This window comes from Oncorhynchus mykiss, chromosome 22 (assembly GCF_013265735.2).
Source record: "Oncorhynchus mykiss isolate Arlee chromosome 22, USDA_OmykA_1.1, whole genome shotgun sequence".
Lineage (NCBI taxonomy): Eukaryota > Metazoa > Chordata > Actinopteri > Salmoniformes > Salmonidae > Oncorhynchus > Oncorhynchus mykiss.
The window spans coordinates 2,718,787-2,738,903 of NC_048586.1; positions in this window are offsets into that span (position 1 = coordinate 2,718,787).

The following is a 20,117-nucleotide window of genomic DNA, read 5'->3' on the forward strand; positions in this document are numbered from 1 at the left end:
TCTATTACGCAATTTTTGATAAGTAAAATCAGGATTATGCCTTGACTGCCATTCATTCCAATAGGTTATCAATAATTGTGGAATAATCTGAAATGTGTAGTTGTGACTCTCCTCTTCAAGAAGTGTTGATATTAACACCAAATAGTTTACATATATTTAACAATCCCTTGAAAACAACATGCAGTTAATAGGTTTTAGTGGAGCTGTGGATCTCCTTGCCCCCCAGCAGGAAAATCGATGCTCTGCACCATATTGTGAGATTTTATTGATAACGACCTATAAGACTAGTTTGGATTTCTCCCTAACAATATGGCTGCCATTTCCACCCCATTCTAGATTTTCGAGGGCTTTATGACGTAGCCCCTCTAGTAATTTAATAGGATCTCTATGCTCAACCCCCCCCCCCCCCCAGATAGGATTTGAACACATCATTAGCCATGCCAAAAACATTTAGAATTACAGGAAATTAGCAGTAAAACAGCAAGATTTTCTTTCATCCTCATCGCAAAATGTGTAGTGAAGCATGATTAGCTACAAAACTGCATATTTTTCACAGACCTTGCGGAATGCCACTGACTCACACAACAACCACGTCAGAGAGTTGCTATAGTTTAGCATTATAAGCAGTATTTGAACAGGTCTCAGATCTGTCTTAAACTAACCTGATGTGAAATGCTATCCTGAGCCCGTATGACAGACAACAGTATGTATGTTGCAGAACCAGACCACAGTATTCTTGCGTAATAAGAAAGGGCTGCAATGTTTTTAATAAGTAATTCCAGCATCCGTCCTACTGGAGACCTACAGTCCTTATTATCTGCCATGCATTTTCAGTAACAGAGTCAGACACACACACCTCGTCTCAATGCATCATTACACCTGTGGAGTCGAGAGACAGAGTGACGTACGTGTGTGTGTGTGTCTGTACGATATGCCCCTACACTGACCACGGGTGTGTGTGTTAAGGTCACCTGTGAATGTGAACGTGCTTCAACCATACTTCCTGCAGGAAACAGGATGAGATGATGGATGAGTGTTTTATTGTTAAACCCTTAGGCATGTCTGATACTGTTATGTTAACGCGTCCCTATTTAGACTGCCTAGGGATGCCAGAGTTCTGTAGAGGCTAGAGGCTACACCAAGAGCAGTGCCAAGACACAGTAGACCTGATAAGGCTTTCAATCTGATCTGAGGTCATTATAATAACATTGTTATAATAACAATTAAATGTTATGATAATGTTGGATTTAGTTTAGATGTAATAGAATGGAATAGAACATAACAGCTCCCGAGTTGTGCAGCGGTCTAAGGTACTGCATCTCACTGCTAGAGGAGTCACTACAGACCCTGGTTCGATTCCAGGCTGTATCACAACCGGCCTTTATTGATCCCCAGGGTAAAATAAGGTTGTCAGCAGTTGAGATAATGCTCTCCAAGTGCTCTAAGTGCTGTACACTGTAAAGGTAGGAAATCACCTAATCTGAGTAGGGCCCATAGTATGACATATCTGATGGACAAGATTACAAACAATAGATTTGTTCAAACATCACGGGTGTATTCGGGACTGTTTCAATGTTAAATCAATGTTCCCGAATGGTAAATACTCTTGTCTGACTGTTAAGTTTACACAACATTGTCAGTGCCGATATTGGCCAGCTCTTTATTTTCCCCAGCAGGCTTAGCAGTGGTGTTAGAGACCCTTCATAGGTGTGGCTGTGTATGTGTGTTTCTTTATGTGTGAGGCCTTGTGTGTGTGTGTGTGTGTGTGTGTGTGTGTGTGTGTGTGTGTGTGTGTGTGTGTGTGTGTGTGTGTGTGTGTGTGTGTGTGCGCGTGTGTGTGTGTGTGCGCGTGTGTGTGTGTGTGTGTGTGTGTGTTGGCAGTCCAGAGTATTTTCCTTTTCTCTTTTATTCAGCGATCCCTTTTTGATCTTGTGTGAAATACTGTAGGTGAAGGGTCTTGCCCTACCGCCCCAGGCCTGACGCCTATGGTTTATCAGAGGTAGATAGCCATTCCGCAAAGCACACACTGCCCCCCCCCCCCCCCCCAGGGTCCGTCAGTAGAACCAGGGGCCAGCGCCGACCTCTAGTGTGTGAGTGTGTGTGTAGCATTATTCTAATCATTACCCTGCTTACTGACAGGTTAACTGCTGACCCTTTGACCAAGGAAGCTCTCCGGTGTCAGCCTCCGCGTGTTCTCTGTTCACTGTTATCAGTAGGGAAAATAAAATGTAAATTAAATGCAGCGTAAAAATAGATGATGGGGGCTTGTACCTCAGATTTTTTCCCTCCTTTTTCGCTCCCTCTCCCTTCTCCCTTTTTCGCTCCCTCTCCCTTCCTCCTTCCCTCTGTTCCTCTCCTTCCATTTGCTGGTGTGATCGTAGTATTGGTTTGGAATAAATCCCTGATACTCTCTTTCTCTCGCTCTTTCTACTCACCTCCTGATTTCCTACTTTCTATGCCAAATTTCACATTCATTCTGGCGTTAGCTCATACAGTATCTGGGTTGATTTAGGCATCCAGTGTGTACAGTGCCTTCAGAAAGTATTCAGACCTCTTGACTTTTTCCACATTTTGTTACGCTACAGCTTTATAATTATTTTTTATTTTTTTAAATGTTCCTCATCAATCTACACGCAATACCTCATAATGACAAAACAAAAACAGGTTTTACATTTTGTTTTTGCTAATTTATTTAACGGAAATATAACAATATATGTAACTATTCAGACAATTTACTCAGTACTTTGTTGAAGCACCTTTAGAAGTGATTACAGCCCGAGTCTTCTTGGGTATGACGCTACAAGCTTGGCGCACCTGTATTTGGGGAGTTTCTCAGATTCCTCTCCGCTGATCCTCTCAAGTTCTGTCCGTTTGGATGCGTTGCTGCACATTTCCGGGTCTCTCCAGAGATGTTCGATCGTATTTCAAGTCTGAGCTCTGGCTGGGACACTCAAGGACATTCAGAGACTTGTCCGGAAGCCACTCCTGCGTTGTCTTGGCTGTGTGCTTAGGGTGGTTATCCTGTTGGAAGGTGAACCTTTGCTCCAATCTGAGGTCCATAGCACTCTGGAGCAGGTTTTCATCAAGGATCTCTCTATACTTTTCCACGTTCATCTTTCCCTCCTTACTAGTCTCCCAGTCCCTGCCGCTGGATAACAACCCCACAGCATAAAGCTTCGACCAGATAATCTTGTTTCTCATGGTCTGAGAGTCATTAGGTGCCTTTTGGCAAACTCCAAGTGGGCTGTCAAGTGCCTTTTACTGAGGAGTGGCTTCAGTCTGGCCACTCTACCATAAAAGCCTGATGGGTGGAGTGCTGCAGAGTTGGTTGTCCTTCTGGAAGATTCTCCCATCTCAACAGAGGAACTATAGAGCATTGTCAGAATGATCATTGGGTTCTAGGTCACCTCCCTGACCAAGTAACTTCTCCCCCGATTGCTCAATCTGGCTGGGCGGCCAGCTTTAGGAAGAGCCTTGGTGGTTCCAAACTTCTTTCATTTAAGAATGATGGAGGCCACTGTGTTCTTGCGGACCTTCAATGCAGCAGAAATGTTGTGGTACCCTTCCCCAGATCTGTGCGTCGACACAATCCTGTCTCGGAGCTCCACCACAATTCCTTCGACCTCATGGCTTAGTTTTTGCCCTGACATGCACTGTCAACCGTGGGACCTTATATAGACAGGTGTGTCCTTTTCCAAAGCATGTTAAATCAATTGAATTGACCACAGGTGGTTGTAGAAGTTGTAGAAACATCTCAAGGATGATCAATGAAACCAAGATGCACCTGAGCTCAATTTTGAGTTTCATAGAAAAGGTTCTGAATAATTATCAATAAGGTATTTTCTGTTGTGTATTTTTTTATAAATTTGCAAAAAAAAAATGAAAACCTGTTTTCACGTTGTAATTATGGGGTATTGTGTGTAGATTGCTGAGGATTTTTGGTTATTTAAAACATTTTAGAAAAGGGCAGTAACGTAACAACATGTGGAAAAAGTCAAGGGATCTGAATACTTTCCAAAGGCATTTGAAGACAAAGACATGTATTCCTGTTGGTAAGCAAAGACAATACATATCAGCCAAGAGACCAATGTACTGTATGTTATGTATGAGGGAGAGCCCCTTAGTCCATGTTATTCACACCAGAGCAAAATTATGAATCTCTCTCTCTCTCACTCTCCTGTTCTCTTTATTTTTCTCCGCTCTGTCTTTCTCATCTCTGTACAGTATGTGCCATTTGGCAGACTCTTTCATCCCAAAGCGACTTATAGTCATGCTGGTATACATTTTATGTATGGGTGGCCCTGGGAATTTAACCCACAACACTGGCGTTACAAGTGCTATGCTCTACCTACTGAGCTATACCCTCGCTCTCTCTTCCGTCTCTTGTCTTCTCTCTCTGTGATGGAGATAGCCAGTTTGATCTGGTGTTATGGTCTTTCAGAGCGGTCGAATGGCGCTTCAATTAGACTGCATTGTTGTTGCTCAACCGTCTAAGGGGTCCCCCTGCAACGCGAGGGCTCTAAAAGCCGGGGCACACTGCATCAGTATTATTGTCGTTCTTCAGCTTGGAGGTTATTGGGCAGCTGCTGGCTGCCCCCCACTGGCAGAGCCCCATTCACATCGCCTCTCCTTTCACCACACCACTACTCCATTGATCCCCCTCTTTTCTCCTCTGTCCTTTCCTCTATCCTGGCTCCCACATTCATTTAGGATTGCTCGGATAGGAAACATTTTAATTTCCGGCGCTCCTTGTTCCTCCACCTAGATATCTCTCTCTCTCTCTCTCTCTCTCTCTCTCTCTCTCTCTCTCTCTCTCTCTCTCTCTTCTAACTCTCCCCATTTCATCCCTCTCCTTTTGTTATTAGTCAGGGACTGTATAAATCATTTTATGCTTGATTCCGTGATTGATTTCCTAATTTGAATTTAGACACCAAATATCATTGTACCCCACATCGATGACATCTCACTATCTGATTTTTGGAAGGCGTTTGCATCTGCATTATTGTATGTGTGTTGTGATCACGTTTTCATCTGTGTAGTATAATCCATTATAGAGCAGATACGGGATGTCAGTCTTTGTTGCATATGATTTGATTTCTGTCGGCACCATAATAGATTTAAGTGGCCAGTCTTTGAAGCTCTTTCCATGTTGTCTCAATGTGGCCGGTGTCTCAGTCGCTCACTGTGTGTGTGTGTGTGTGTTCGTGTGTGTGCAATAGGACTGTGTGTGTTTGCGTGTGTGCGTTTGTGCATGCATAATATCTGTGTGTGTGAGTTTCTGTGTGTCTGGTTTGTGCGTTTGAGCTCCTATAGCGAAGCAATCTGCATCCCTCTATAATGGGGTAGTGGACAGCTATTATTGGGTCTGTGTGCAGTCTGATGGAACCTATTGATGTCTGAGTAGACTGTGGTTTGCGTCCAAAATGGTACCATATTCTATACATAGTGCACTACTTTTGACCAGAGCCCTATTGGCCATGGTCCAAATTAGTGCACTATATAGGGAATAGTGTAAAATTTGGAATGCACTCCGTCTCCCTAATTAGTACATAACACCCATAGTTTGGGCCTCTATAGGACACCCCATGGACAGCATTCTTTGCATTTCTACATTTACCTTTGATATTTTAAATTTTTTTAGGTTCTCCTGAGTGGCACAGTGGTCTAATCCACTGCATCGCAGTGCAATTGGTGTCACTACAGACCTGGGTTCAATCCTGGGCTCTTTCGCAGCCGGCAGCGAACCATGAGGTGGCGCACAATTGGCCCATCGTTTTCTGGGTTAGGGGATGGTTTGGCCAGCTAGGATGTCCTTGTCCCATCGTGGCGACTCCTTGTGGCGGGCCGGGTGCTGACTTTGGTTGCAAGCTGTAAGGTGTTAGCTCTGATAGGTTGGTGCAGCTTCCGGGTCAAGAAGCAGTGCGGCTTGGTGGGGTCGTGTTTCAGAGGATGCATGGCTCTCGAACTTCGCCTCTCCCGAGACTTTACAGGAGGTGCAGCGATGGGACAAGAATGTAACTACCAATTGGATATCACGAATTTGGGGAGAAAAAAAATATTTAAAAATAAAGTTCATGAATGTATTGTGGTTTTTAAAGGTTTTTTTTACAGTTTTTCGCTAAAAGAAAAATGTTGATCTGAGGGATAATGGAAACCTCTCCTGTTCTTTTTTTTCTGTGTGTGTGTGTGCATTTGTGTGTGCCTGTGCTGACTGTCCGGGTGTGTGTTTTCACCAGTGTGTCTGACACAATCTGTGGCACACTGTGTTTTGCACACTAATTCCAGTGCCTCCACCCAGCACATCAGATATTTTGGAGTGTGTCATTGATTTGCGGATCGAGCTCTGCGCTCCTTGTCCTTCACTTAGTGCTGAAATCAATGCTCCTTGCCTTTGACCATGCATTAAAACCCAACCCTCTACCCCTCCTCTCTGGGACATTGACTGTGGCTTACAGCCTGTGGTCGTCTACTGTAGCTGTGTCTGTCCTGTCCTTGAACCTGTGATCTGGCCCTTTGACTGTGTTATTATCAAGAAGTGTGTTTTCATCTGTTTAACATTCACCAAATTGAATTCACTTTGATGTGTGTTTCACAGCAATAAAGTAGTCATCTTCTGCTACACGTGACAATGGATAAAGGAGGAATAGAAGGAGAATGAGAGGAAGGGGTGAGGGAGGATAAGACTGGAGGGAGAAATGGAGTAGGGAGGAGAGAAGGAGACGAGTGGATGGAGAGAATTTAGAACCTGAGAATTTAGAGGAAAGAAAGGAAAGAGGAGGAGAGAGAAGGGAGGCTGGGTTGAGGGAGGAGAGAGAAGGGAGGCTGGGTTGAGGGAGGCGAGAGGAAGAGGGATGGATGGGGGGAAAAGGGAGACAGAGAAGATTAGGAAAGAGGGAGGAAGAGGGGATGGAGGAGGAAGAGAGGGAGGAGGAGGAAGAGAGGAGGAATTGAGTAAAACAAGGTGTTCTGCTGTCTTGTATTGCTATTGATTGACTTTCTGACTAGTGAACAGCAGCAGTGGAAGGCAGCACCCTACCGCTAAGTAGACAGCTAGACTCATACCGGGACAGCTGTGTGTGTGTGTGTGTGTGTGTGTGTGTGTGTGTGTGTGTGTGTGTGTGTGTGTGTGTGTGTGTGTGTGTGTGTGTGTGTGTGTGTGTGTGTGTGTGTGTGTGTGTGTGTGTGTGTGTGTGTGTGTGTGTGTGTGTGTGTGTGTGTGTGTGTTTTTGCATGTGTAGTCAGAATGGGAAGTATGTTTGTGATCGAGAGATTTGTGTGTGTGTGCGTGCGTGTGTGAGTGTTTTAGCTTGTGTGTGTGAGTATGTATGTGTACAATAATCACACATACCACATAGTCAGACGGCCCATCACGTTACCTTGCCCCTGCAGGTTTGACCTTTAACCTTTGCATTCCTGTAGGATAGTTCACTGTGTTTTCCCTCACCACCTGCAGAGACATTGGCTCCAGACTGCTAGCCTAGCATCCATCACTGTAGTGCTGCGATGTGCGTTAACCCTCACATGTGAAATAGTTGTTTTCACATGGTGAGCTTAAATTTCACGTTAACACCATCTTTTCACATGTGAACAGAATAACATGCTTTAACCTCACATGTGAATTGCAGTTTAATATGTGAAATGTGTGGTTTCACATGTTAAAAACGTTCACATGTGAAAAGCAATAGATACACACGGCAAGACATGGCTTAACGTGACCACACCCCCGAGTAGGCTTCTCCCATTACCCCTATGTTAAATTGCCTTCTTTAATCATACCCGACAATGGCTGTATATATATTTTATCTTACTATAAACATTTTGGATATGCTTTTTGATATGTCATTTTGGCTGTATATATATATTTTAGCTTTGTCACGATTGTCGTTGTAATCATACTCAGACCAAAGCGCAGCGAGGAATTGGTTCAACATCTTTTTATTTTAAGGAGAACCAAACAACAAAACATTAAAGAATAAACTATACGTGACGTTCTGTAGAGCTCACAGGCATCAACGCAAAAACAAGTTCCTACAAAAACCCAGTGGGAAAAAGGCTGCCTAAATATAATCCCCAATCAGAGACAACGATCAGCTGCCTCTGATTGGGAACCATACCAGGCCAACATAGAAATACAACAACTAGAGTACCCACCCTAGTCACACCCCGACCTAACCAAATTAGGGAATAAAGGTCAGGGCGTGACAGTACCCCCCCTAAAGGTGCGGACTCTGGCCGCAAAACCTGACTCTATAGGGGAGGGTCCAGGTGGGCATCTAGCCTCGGTGGCGGCTCCGGTGCGGGACGTAGACCCCGCTCCGCTCGCGGATCCGTCTGCTTCGGTGGCGTCTCTGGTGCGGGGACCGTCGCCGGAAGCTCCGGAACATGGATCGTCGCCGTAGGCTCCGGACCGTGGATCGTCGCCGGAGGAACCGGACCGTAGATCATCGCCGGAGGAACCGGACCGTGGATCGTCACCAGAGGAACTTGACCGTGGATTGTCGCCGGGGACACCGGAACGGGAACCCTCCCTGGAAGCTCTGGACCGGGAACCCCCGCAGGAGGCTCTGGACTGGGAACCCCCGCAGGAGGCTCTGGACTGGGAACCCTCGCTGGAGGCTCTGGACTAGGAACCCTCACTGGAGGCTCTGGACTGGGGGCACGCTCTTCAGGGAGAGTGCGAGAGCAGGCACAGGACGTACCGTACCAAATAAACTAAAGTAAAAAATAACAATAACGAGGCTATATACAGCGGTTACCGATACTGAGTCAGTGTGCGGGGGTGCAGGTTAGTTGAGGTAATTTGTACATGTAGGTAGGGGTGAAGTGACTATGCATAGATAATTAACAGTGAGTAGCAGCAGTGTGCAGAACAAATGGATAGTGTGAGGAGTGTCAATGTAAATAGTTTGGTGGCCATTTGATTAATTGTTCAGCAGACTTATGGCTTGGGGTAAGAAGCTGTTAACTTCTTAAGGTATAAGGGGCAGCATTTTTGGATAAATAGCGTGCCCAATTTCAACTTCCTGCTACTCATGTCAAGAATATAAGATATGCATATTATTAGTAGATGTGGATAGAAAACCCTCTGAAGTTTCTAAAACAGTTTGAATCATGTCTGTGAGTATAACAGAACTTATGTAGCAGGCAAAACCCCGAGGACTAACCGTTCAGATTTTCTTTTTTGTTTTAGGTCTCTGTCTGTTTAGTGAGTTCTCATTGGGAAACTATATTTCTTAGGAACTTGTTTTCAGTTCCTACCACTTCCACTGTATGTCACCAGTCTTTGGAATTTGGTTGAGGTTATTCCTTTGTGCAATGAAGAGAGTTGAGAGATGCGCAAGACTTGAAAAGTTGCTTGGTTTGTTGTCTTCCTGTATTGAACACAGATTGACACGTCTTCCATTTGATCGATTATTATTTTAAAATACCTAAAGTTGTACTACAAAATTTGTTTGAGTTGTTTTGGCAAAGTTTACATGTAAATTTTGAGATATTTTGTAGTGACGTTGCGCAATTTGGAAGCAGTTTTTTTCTGGATCAAACGTGCCAAATAAATTGACAATTTGGATATTTATGGACGGAATTAATCGAACAAAAGGAAAAATTGTGATGTTTATGTGACATATTGGAGTGCCAACAAAAGAAGCTCGTCAAAGGTAAGGCATGTTTTATATTTTATTTCTGCATTTTGTGTAGCTTCTGCAGGGTTGAAATACCCTCTTTGTTTACTGTTGTGCTGTCATCAGATAACAGCTTCTTATGCTTTCGCCGAAAAGCCTTTGGAATCTGACACGTTGGCTGGATTCACAACGAGTGTAGCTTTAATTTAGTATCTTTCATGTGTGATTTAATGAACGTTTGATTTTTATATCATTTTATTTGAATTTGCCGCTCTGCATTTTCCCTGGCTTTTGGCCAAGTGGGACGCAAGCGTCCCCTATACCATAAGAAGTTGAGGAGCCTTTTGGACCAAGACTTGGCACTCCAGTACTGCTTGCCGTGCGGAAGCAGATAATACAATATATGACTTGGGTGACTGGAGTCCCTGACAATTTTATGGGATTTCCTCTGACACCGCCTATTATATAGGTCCTGGGTGGCAGGAAGCTTGGCCCCAGTGATGTACTGGGCCGTACGCACTACCCTCTGTAGCACCTTATGGTCAGATAATGAGCAGTTGCCATACCAGGCGGTAATGCAACTGGTCAGGATGTTCTCGATGGTGCAGCTGTAGAACTTATTGAGGATCTGCGGACCAAATCCTTTCAGTCTCCTGAGAGGGAAAAGGTTTTGTCGTGCCCTCTTGGTGTGTTTGGACCATGATAGTTCGTTGATGATGTGGACACCAAGGAACTTGATGTTAATGTTAATGGGGGCCTGTTTGGCCCGCCTCTTCCTGAGGTCCACAATCATCTCCTTTGTCTTGCTCACATTGAGGGAGAGGTTGTTGTCCTGGGACCACACTGCCAGTTCTCTAACCTCCTCCCTATAGACTGTCTCATCGTTGTGTCATCAGCAAACTTAATGATGGTGTTGTGTTTGGCCACACAGTCATGGGTGAACAGGGAGTACAGGAGGGGACTAGGTACACACCCCTGAGGGGCGCCAGTGTTGAGGATCAGTGTGGCAGACATGTTGTTACCTACCCTTACGACTTGGGGGGCGGCCCGTCAGGAAGTCCAGGATCCAGTTGCAGAGGGAGGTGTTAAGTCCCAGGGTCCTCAGCTTAGTGATGAGCTTTGTGGTGTACGCTGAGCTGTAGTCAATGAATATCATTCTCACATAGGTGTTCCTTTTGTCCATGTGGGAAAGGGCAGTGTGGAGTGCAATTGAGATTGTGTCATCTGTGGATCTGATTGGGCGTTATGCGAATTAGAGTGGGTCTAGGGTATCCAGGAGGATGCTGTAATGTGAGCCATGACCAGCCTTTCAAAGCACTTCATGGCTACCGACGTGAGTGCTATGGGGCGGTAATCATTTAAGCAGGTTACTATCGCTTCCTTGGGCACAGGGACTATTGTGGTCTGCTTGAAACATGTAGGTATTACAGACTCGGTCAGGGAGTGGTTGAAAATATCAGAAAAGACACTTGCTAGTTGGTCCGCGCATGCTTTGAATACATTTCCTGGTAATCCGTCTGGCCCAGCGGCTTTGTGAATATTGACCAGTTTAAAGGTCTTGCTCACATTGGCTACCAAGAGCGTTATCACACAGTCATCCAGAACAACTGGTGCTCTTGTGCATGCTTCAGTTTTGCATGCCTCGAAGCGAGCACTTCCTCACCGGTAATTTGCCAACACTTGTTTGTATCTACCTGTAATGCGTCTGTGTGTAGCTGGTGAGATGAGTCAAGTGCAGGACAGCAGATATGAGTAATGAAAACAATTTTGCTCAATAATATAATAATACACATCATATAAATACAAGGCCACAAATACGGACCGCAATACAATGAACAATTACTCACAAAAAAGATGGGGGAAAAGAATGTTAAATAAGAACAAGTAATTGGGGAATTGAAACCAGGTGTGTAAGACAACGACAAAACAAATGGAAAAGTGGATCGGCGATGTCTAGAAGGCCGGTGACGTCGACCGCCGGATGCTGCCCAAACAAGGAGAGGGCCCGACTTCGGCGGAAGTCGTGACACTAACGAGCTATGTGTATTGCATAAAATGTACTAGTTAGCATGTAGTAAGGACGAGTGAGCTGTATCAGTCCAAATAATAGCTATAATATTCTTCTGCATTTGGATATTTATTCAAACCTTTGAGATTCCACCAAGTATGTGTTGACATCGCCATGTGCTACTTTGGGCCATTTTGTAGGGTTGCCTCCACAGCTGGTCTCTGGTATGTTGAAAGGACAACTTTTTTTCTAAATTCCCTGACCGTTCAAGGGCAGGCAAAGACTGGAAGTAGTTACGCAACATATCCAAGACTCGCGAATTAGATTGATTTCTCTCACTAGCCAGACTGCTAATGTTTGTTAACAAAAGACTAGGGGTAACAAACAGTGACGTCAGTATAATGCGACAGCTTTACTACCTTAGTGTTAGCAGGTCTGGTAACAAATTAGAGTTGAAGTATAATCATGTTTTTGTGACAGCCAAGTATGTTAAAAACAAAACGTGAGGCTACTGAAAACGTTTATTGAAACAACAAAAAAGTGTCAGTACTATGCTGAGGATGACACCAAAGTTAGGCTAATTTCATGGAAGTAACTGGATTTCCCTATGAAAAACGTTCACTTTCACACGTGGAATTCCAAGTTCACATGTGAAAATGTAATTTGCAGGTTCACATATGAAAACCATTCACATGTAAAAAAAAAACTCAACATGTGAAAATCGCACTTTATCATGTGGAATTGCAAGTTCACATGTGAAAAATATTACATGTCAATATCTAATTTGCAGTTTGATCGAACCGGCTCAATTCGGTCTTATGTACCAAAGTTTGAAATTGTGTTTTTTTACATTGGATAAAAATAGAGAATGGTATATCATACTCTACAATTATCACTACTTAGGATATGACCCAGATGCAGACACAGAAGGTGGATAGTACAGTTCTCAGATGATTTACTGTAAACAAGTGGAAAAGGTCAGGTCGAGGACAGGCAGGGGTTTGTGATCAGGTCAGAGACAGGCAGGTACAGGACGGCAGGTAGGCTCGGGGTCAGGGCAGACAGAATAGTCAGAACCGGGACAACTGGGAAACAGAACTTGAGAAAAAGGAAGACAGGAAAGCACGCTGGTAAGACCTGAGACAAGACGAGATGAAATGGCAACAGACAAGCATAAAACACAGGTATAAATACCCAGGGGACAATAAGGGAAGATGGATGACACCTGGAGGGGGGTGGAGACAAGCACAAAGACGGGTGAAACAGATCAGGGTGTGACAACAGTTGACGAACAATGGGAAATTAATTAATTATGCTTTGAAAGTTGATAAACTTGTAACTTCACTATTTTCGTACACCTAGTGGAGAACTCATTTTTTGTCTACACCCATTCAGCATCATTCACACCCTCTAAAGCCTTAGCACCATCCATCTCTTTAAGGATTCACATGTCAGGCCATGTACTAAACAACCAAAGATGTCAAGACTAAAGGCTGGTTTATACTACGGGTGTGCCGTTTGTAAACTTAGAGCGTTGTCAGATTGTTCGTTCGTAAATTGAGAGCATTTCGTTCTCGGAGTGTTCAGTGCGCACACTGGATGCTCTGGCCGAGGAGTAGGGTTGATCCGAGCGTTCTGACCTAACAACAGCAGTCAAGCACCCAATCTAACTGACCCAATCTAAATGAGATAACAGTTCACTCTGACAATTTTACTCGCCCTAGCATAGCTGGTTAGGCTGTTTTATGTTATCCAGAGCATTGGTGACTGCAACTGTGCTGTTGGCAACAATTTAATGACGTTTTTTTTTGCCAACGGGTGTTCGTGAATTCATCAGTTATTCTGCACTCTGGCACACTCAGACGACACCGGCGTAGATAGCCAGAGTGATTTTACCAACTATGTCTTTCGACAGTTGTCTCAGTAACATCATGAACATTCTACTGAAATGGTTACTTGCAAAGTAGTGGAGTCTTTTGTTTCAATAATGAACCATAATCCTAATTCATAACGTTACTAGCCTGCATTATGTGTTATCTTTCAAAAAAGCCACATTGGAAAGGATTACCTTAACATACTGACCAGCTCATGTTATAGACAGAAGCTGGCTACATGGCAGACAAATCGTTACTCATCTCTCGGCATGTCCAGCCCACTCATTGTCTTGGCTAGCGGGAAGGGGCCTTTTAATGTGGCTAAACCAACTAAGCTTGTAATTTAACAATTGTTTTCGTATTTACAGATGGCATACAAGTTTGTTATTAGGTCACATGAAAGTTTATTTGTTCCAGAAGGCCTTTCCTCCAAAAACGCATTATGATAAAAAAAAATATGTTTACAGTCAAATTCATCTCCTGTGAAGTTCACCTAGTTTCCTGAAACGAGTCACAAATGTGAAACACTTTTCTTAAATATTTATATTTTATTAGTGTGTCCGAAAACCACTTTTTTCTCACCTGTTTTTCTATTTATGTATAATTTTTTAGGGAAATACCGTGTTGGTTTACATTTAATGTATAAAATGCCCAGTATAGGCAAAACTTTCCAAGTTGAAAAATGATGTTTAAACTGTACAACGCGTTTAGTGGAATATTTGATATTTTGGCTTCAAGTTTAACTTCTTGCGTCGAGCCATCCCGGATCCGGGATCGTGACTACAGCCTCAAGTCCATTACCATAACGCAACGTTAACTATTCATGAAAATCGCAAATGAAATGAAATCAATATGCTAGCTCTCAAGCTTAGCCTTTTGTTAACAACACACTCATCTCAGATTTTCAAAATATGCTTCTCAACCATAGCAAAACAAGCATTTGTGTAACAGTATTGATAGCTAGCGTAGCATTTAGCGTAGCATTTAGCGATAGCATTCAGCAGGCAACATTTTCACAAAAAACAGAAAAGCATTCAAATAAAATCATTTACCTTTGAAGAACTTCAGATGTTTTCAATGAGGAGACTCTCAGTTAGATAGCAAATGTTCAGTTTTTACAAAAATATTATTTGTGTTGACAAATCGCTCCGTTTTCTTCATCACGTTTGGGTAAGAAAAAAAAAGAAACAAATAAAAAAAATAATAATTAAGTCATTAAAACGCGAACTTTTTTCCAAATTAACTCCATAATATCGACAGAAACATGGCAAACGATGTTTAGAATCAATCCTCAAGGTGTTTTTCACATATCTATCGATGACAAATCCTTCGTGGCAGTTGACTTTCTCTTCTGAAGAAATGGAACGCGCATGGACCTAGAGATTACGCAATCATTTCAACACAGGACACCGGGCGGACACCTGGTAAATGTAGTCTCTTATGGTCAATCTTCCAATGATATGCCTACAAATACATCACAATGCTGCAGACACCTTGGAGAAACGACAGAAAGGGCAGGCTCATTCCTGGCGTATTCACAGCCATATAAGGAGACATTGGAACACAGCGCCTTCAGAATCTGGGGCATTTCCTGTATGAAACTTCATCTTGGTTTCGCCTGTAGCATTAGTTATGGGGCACGCACAGATAATATCTTTGCAGTTTTGGAAACGTCAGAGTTTTTTCTTTCCAAAGCTGTCAATTACATGCATAGTCGAGCATCTTTTCGTGACAAAATATCTTGTTTAAAACGGGAATGTTTTTTATCCCAAAATTAAAAGAGCGCCCCCTATCTCGAAGAAGTTAAAATCACGAACATCCTCCAAAAGCAAAAGGTTACGTGTCTTTCTCAAAGAAGTTAAAGTTACTCTACCAACGGGAAGAGTTTGTACATATAGTCTCTCTGGCTGTTACTGTAATGTTTACTGTAATGAGGAAAGGAAAGGACTGCTGAATGCTGCCTTTAGAGCATCTTTTAGCACTCAGTTATGTGGTGATCCACTCAGTTATGTGGTGCTATTTGTTATCGTTTTCCTGCTTACACAGAGAGAATGTGAAAGTGGTAGCAAGAAAGAAAGAGAGGTAGATGGAACAAATGAAGGAATGAAGCATCTCTTCCCTGGGTCCCCCATCGGGACAGATGAATAGGGCCTGAGTCTGAGTCCAAGTCTTAGAGCATGGGTCCACTAACTATCATTGTACCTATCTCTGTCCCCTCATCCCCCATGACAATAGGATGTCCACTGTTGGTGTCTGGCTAAACATTGACTGTGGTCGGGGGTTAGAGGTGTGTGTGTGTGTGTGTGTGTGTGTGTGTGTGTGTGTGTGTCTGTGTGTCTGTGTGTGTGTGTGTTTGTGTGTGTTTGTGTGTGTGTGTGTGTGTGTGTGTGTGTGTGTGTGTGTGTGTGTGTGTGTGTGTGTGTGTGTGTGTGTGTGTGTGTGTGTGTGTGTGTGTGTGTGTGTGCTGGACGTGTTGGACTAAAGTGAAAATCAATGTTACTCCGCTGTGGCCACAGATTGTGTGTGTGTGTGTGTGTGTGTGTGTGTGTGTGTGTGTGTGTGTGTGTGTGTGTGTGTGTGTGTGTGTGTGTGTGTGCGTGTGTGTGTGTGCATGTGCTGGACATGTTGGACTAAATTGAAAATCAATGTTGCTCTGCTGTGGCCGTAGATTGTGTGTGTGTGTGTTTGGGTGTGTGTCACACAGTGAACACAGGTGTTTGAGGTAATGGCAGAACCGTCACAATCAGAGGAAAGGCCAAGCCAGGGCACGATTACCTTTAAGTGAGCCCTGCCACCTATGACACACACACAGGCTTATGACAGACACACAGAAACACTGCTCTCCCGCGGTTATATTCTCAGCTCTTATACAATGGACACAATACATATTTACCATGTGTGAAATATGCTACAAAAACAGCTATTTTCTTAAATACAGATGATCACAAATAAAATAAGTTCTTAAAGTCCATCCACCACATTATCTTTTGGTTCTTTCGGTGGCGAGAAACCATCTAATTAATGTGATTCCAGAAAACCCATTTTCTGAGGCGCCTGTCTTTTCTCCCTCCATTGCCCAAGCAGAACGGGCTTTAATAAAGTATCTCGGTAATGAGTGTCTGAGCAGAGGCAGACGGGCCTACGGGCCCTACAAACGCACACACACGCACACCTACCCCCCCTACCCCAGACACACACACACACCTGCCCTTAGGATGGATATTAAAGGGGTTACTAAACAGTGTTCAGTGTCTGTGGTAGAGCTGGAACAGGATCTGAGCATCAACCTTTCTGCTAGAGTTAGAAGTTAGAGTTAGAAGTTAGAACAATTGATTGAAGTGTAATTCCACAACGATACGATAATACAAAATACAGCCATTTTAGAAAAACACATTGTGGACCACTCAAATTGAGTTTTGAGAGACTAAATACCATCATGGTCAAACATGGCAAAGGCATCATCTATAATACATTACATAATCTATACACGTGTACAGTATGAATAAAAAAATCCTGACAAAATCATTTTAGAAAATGGTAAAAGGACAATTAACAGTTTGAACCAACACAATTTCAAATCAAATGTTATTTGTCACATGCTCCAAATACAACATACAGTGAAATACTTACTTACAAGCACTTAACCAACAATACAGTTAAGAAAATAGAGTTAAGTTACCAAAAGTAACACAATAAAATTAAAATGATGATGCTATATACAGGGGGTACCGGTACTGAGTCAATGTGTCAACATTTTAGTTGAGGTAATTTGTAGGTAGAGGTAAAGTGACTATGTATAGATAATAAAGAGTGAGTAGCAGCACTGTAAAAAAAGGGGGGGGGGATATATGCAAATAGTCCTGGTGGCCATTTGATTCATTGTTCATCAGTCTTATGGCTTGGGGGTAGAAGCTGAAAATGAGCCTTTTGGACCTTTTGGGCCTTCCTCTGACACCGCTTAAAATGCAGGTCCTGGATGGCAGGAAGCTTGGCCCAAGTGATGTACTGGGCCATACGCACTACCCTCTGTAGCGCCTTGTTGTCAGATGCCGAGCAGTTGCCATACCAGGTGGTGATGCAACCAGTATGCTCTCGATGGTGCTACTGTAGAACTTTTGAGGATCTGGGGGCCCAGAGGGGGAAAAGGCATTTTCATGCCCTCTTCAGGACTTTCTTGGTGTGTTTGGACCATGATAGTTTGTTAGTGATCTGGACACCAAGGAACTTGAACCTCTCGACTCGCTCCACTACAGCCAAGTGGATGTGAATCGGGGCGTGTTCGGCCCTCCTTTTCCTATGTTGCACGATCATCTCCTTTCTCTTGATCACGTTGATTGAGAGGTTGTTGTCCTGGCACCACACTGCCAGGTCTCTGACCTCCCCCCTATAGACTGTCTCATTGTTGTCCGTGATCAGACCTACCACCCTTGTGTCCTCAGCAAACTTAATTATGCTGTTGGAGTCGCGGCTGGGTTTCCCCTTGTAGTCCGTAATAGTGGGCAAGCCCTGACACATCCAACGAGCATCAGATAGTAGGAGGATTCAATATTAGTTCTGTATTGATGGTTTTCACTGTTCGATGGTTCGTCTGAGTGTTTAGCAGGATTTCTTATAAGCTTCCGGATTAGTGTCCCGCTTCTTGAAAGTGGCAGTTCTGGCCTTTAGCGCCATGCGGATGCTGCCTATAATCCATGGCTTCCGGTTGGGACATGTATGTACTGTGAGGACGATGTTGTCTATGCACTTATTGATGAAGCCGGTGACTGAGGTGGTACATTACTCAGTGTCATTGGATGAATCCTGGAACATATTCCAGTCTGTACTAGCGAAACAGTCCTGTAGAGTTTTTTTTCCTTCTGGTTGCACATGTGATATACTGGTAGAAATTAGGTAAAAACAAGCATTTTCACGTTTGCTTATGGCCTCATATAGCTCGTTGAGTGTGGTCTTAATGCAAGCGTTGATTTGTAGTGGTAAATAGACAGCTACGAAAAATATAGATGAAAATTCTCTTCGTAGATAATGTGGTCTACAGCTTATCATGATGAACTTGTCCTCAGACGAGCATCACCTCGAGACTTCTTTAATATTAGACATCGCACACCAGCTGTTATTGACAAATAGACACCCCCATCCCCCACCCCATGTCTTATCGAACATAAAGTTCAAGTCAGAAGTTTCCTTACACTTAGGTTGGAGTCATTAAAATTCGTTTTTCAACCCCTCCCCAAATTTCTTGATAACAAACTATAGTTTTGGCAAGTCAGTTAGGACATCTACTTTGTGTATGACACAAGTAATTTTTCCAAATATTGTTTACAGACAGATTATAATTCACTGTATCACAATTCCAGTGGGTCAGAAGTTTACATACGTTAAGTTGACTGTGCCTTTAAACAGCTTGGAAAATTCCAGAAAAATATGTCATGGCTTTAGAAGCTTCTGATAGGCTAATTGACATCATTTGAGTCAACTTGACATGTACCTGTGGATGTATTTCAAGGCCTATGGGGGCTTCAAACTCAGTGGCTCTTTTGCTTGACATCATGGGAAAATCAAAATAAATCAGCCAAGACATTAGAAAAATAATTGTAGACCTTCACAAGGCTGGATCATCCTTGGGAGCAATTTCCAAATGCCTGAAGGTACCACGTTCATCTGTGCAAACAATAGCACGCAAGTATAAACACCATGGGACCACGCAGCCGTCATACCGCTCAGGAAGGAGTCGCGTTCTGTCTCCTAGAGATGAACGTACTTTCGTGCGAAAAGTTCAAATCAATCACAGATCAACAGCAAAGGACAAGTATCTATATCCACAGTAAAAACGAGTTCTATATATCGACATAACCTGAAAGGCCACTCAGCAAGGAAGAAGCCACTGCTCCAAAACGGCCATAAAAAAAGCCAGACTACGGTTTGCAAGGTCATATGGGGACAAAGATCGTACTTTTTGGAGAAATGTCCTCTGGTCTGATGAAACATAAATAGAACTGTTTGGCCATAATGACCATCGTAATTTTATGAGGATAAGGGGGGGGGGGGGGGGCTTGCAAGCCAAAGAACACCATCCCAACTGTGAAGGGGGGGGTGTCAGCATCATGTGGTGGGGGTGCTTTGCTGCAAGAGGGACTGGTGCACTTCAGAAAATAGATGTCATAATAAGGTAGGAAAATGATGTGGATATCTTGAAGCAACATCTCAAGACGCCAGTCAGGATGTTAAATCCTGGTCGTAAATGGGTCTTCCAAATGGACAATGACCCCAAGCATCCTTCCAAAGTTGTAGTAGCAAAATGGCTTAAGGACAACAAAGTGAAGGTATTGGAGTGGCCATCAAAAAGCACTGACCTCAATCCTATAGAAAATGTGTAGGCAGAACTGAAAAAGCGTGTGCGAGCAAGGAGGCCTACAAACCTGACTCTGTCAGGAGGAAGGGGCCAAAATTCAAAAAACTTAAATGTAAAACATTTCACCTATGTTAAACAATTTAAAGGCAATGCTAACAAATACTAATTTAGTGAATGTAAACTTCTGACCCACTGTGAATGTGATGAAAGAAATAAAAGCTGAAATAAAAACTATTTTTCTCTACTATTATTCTGACAGTTCACAT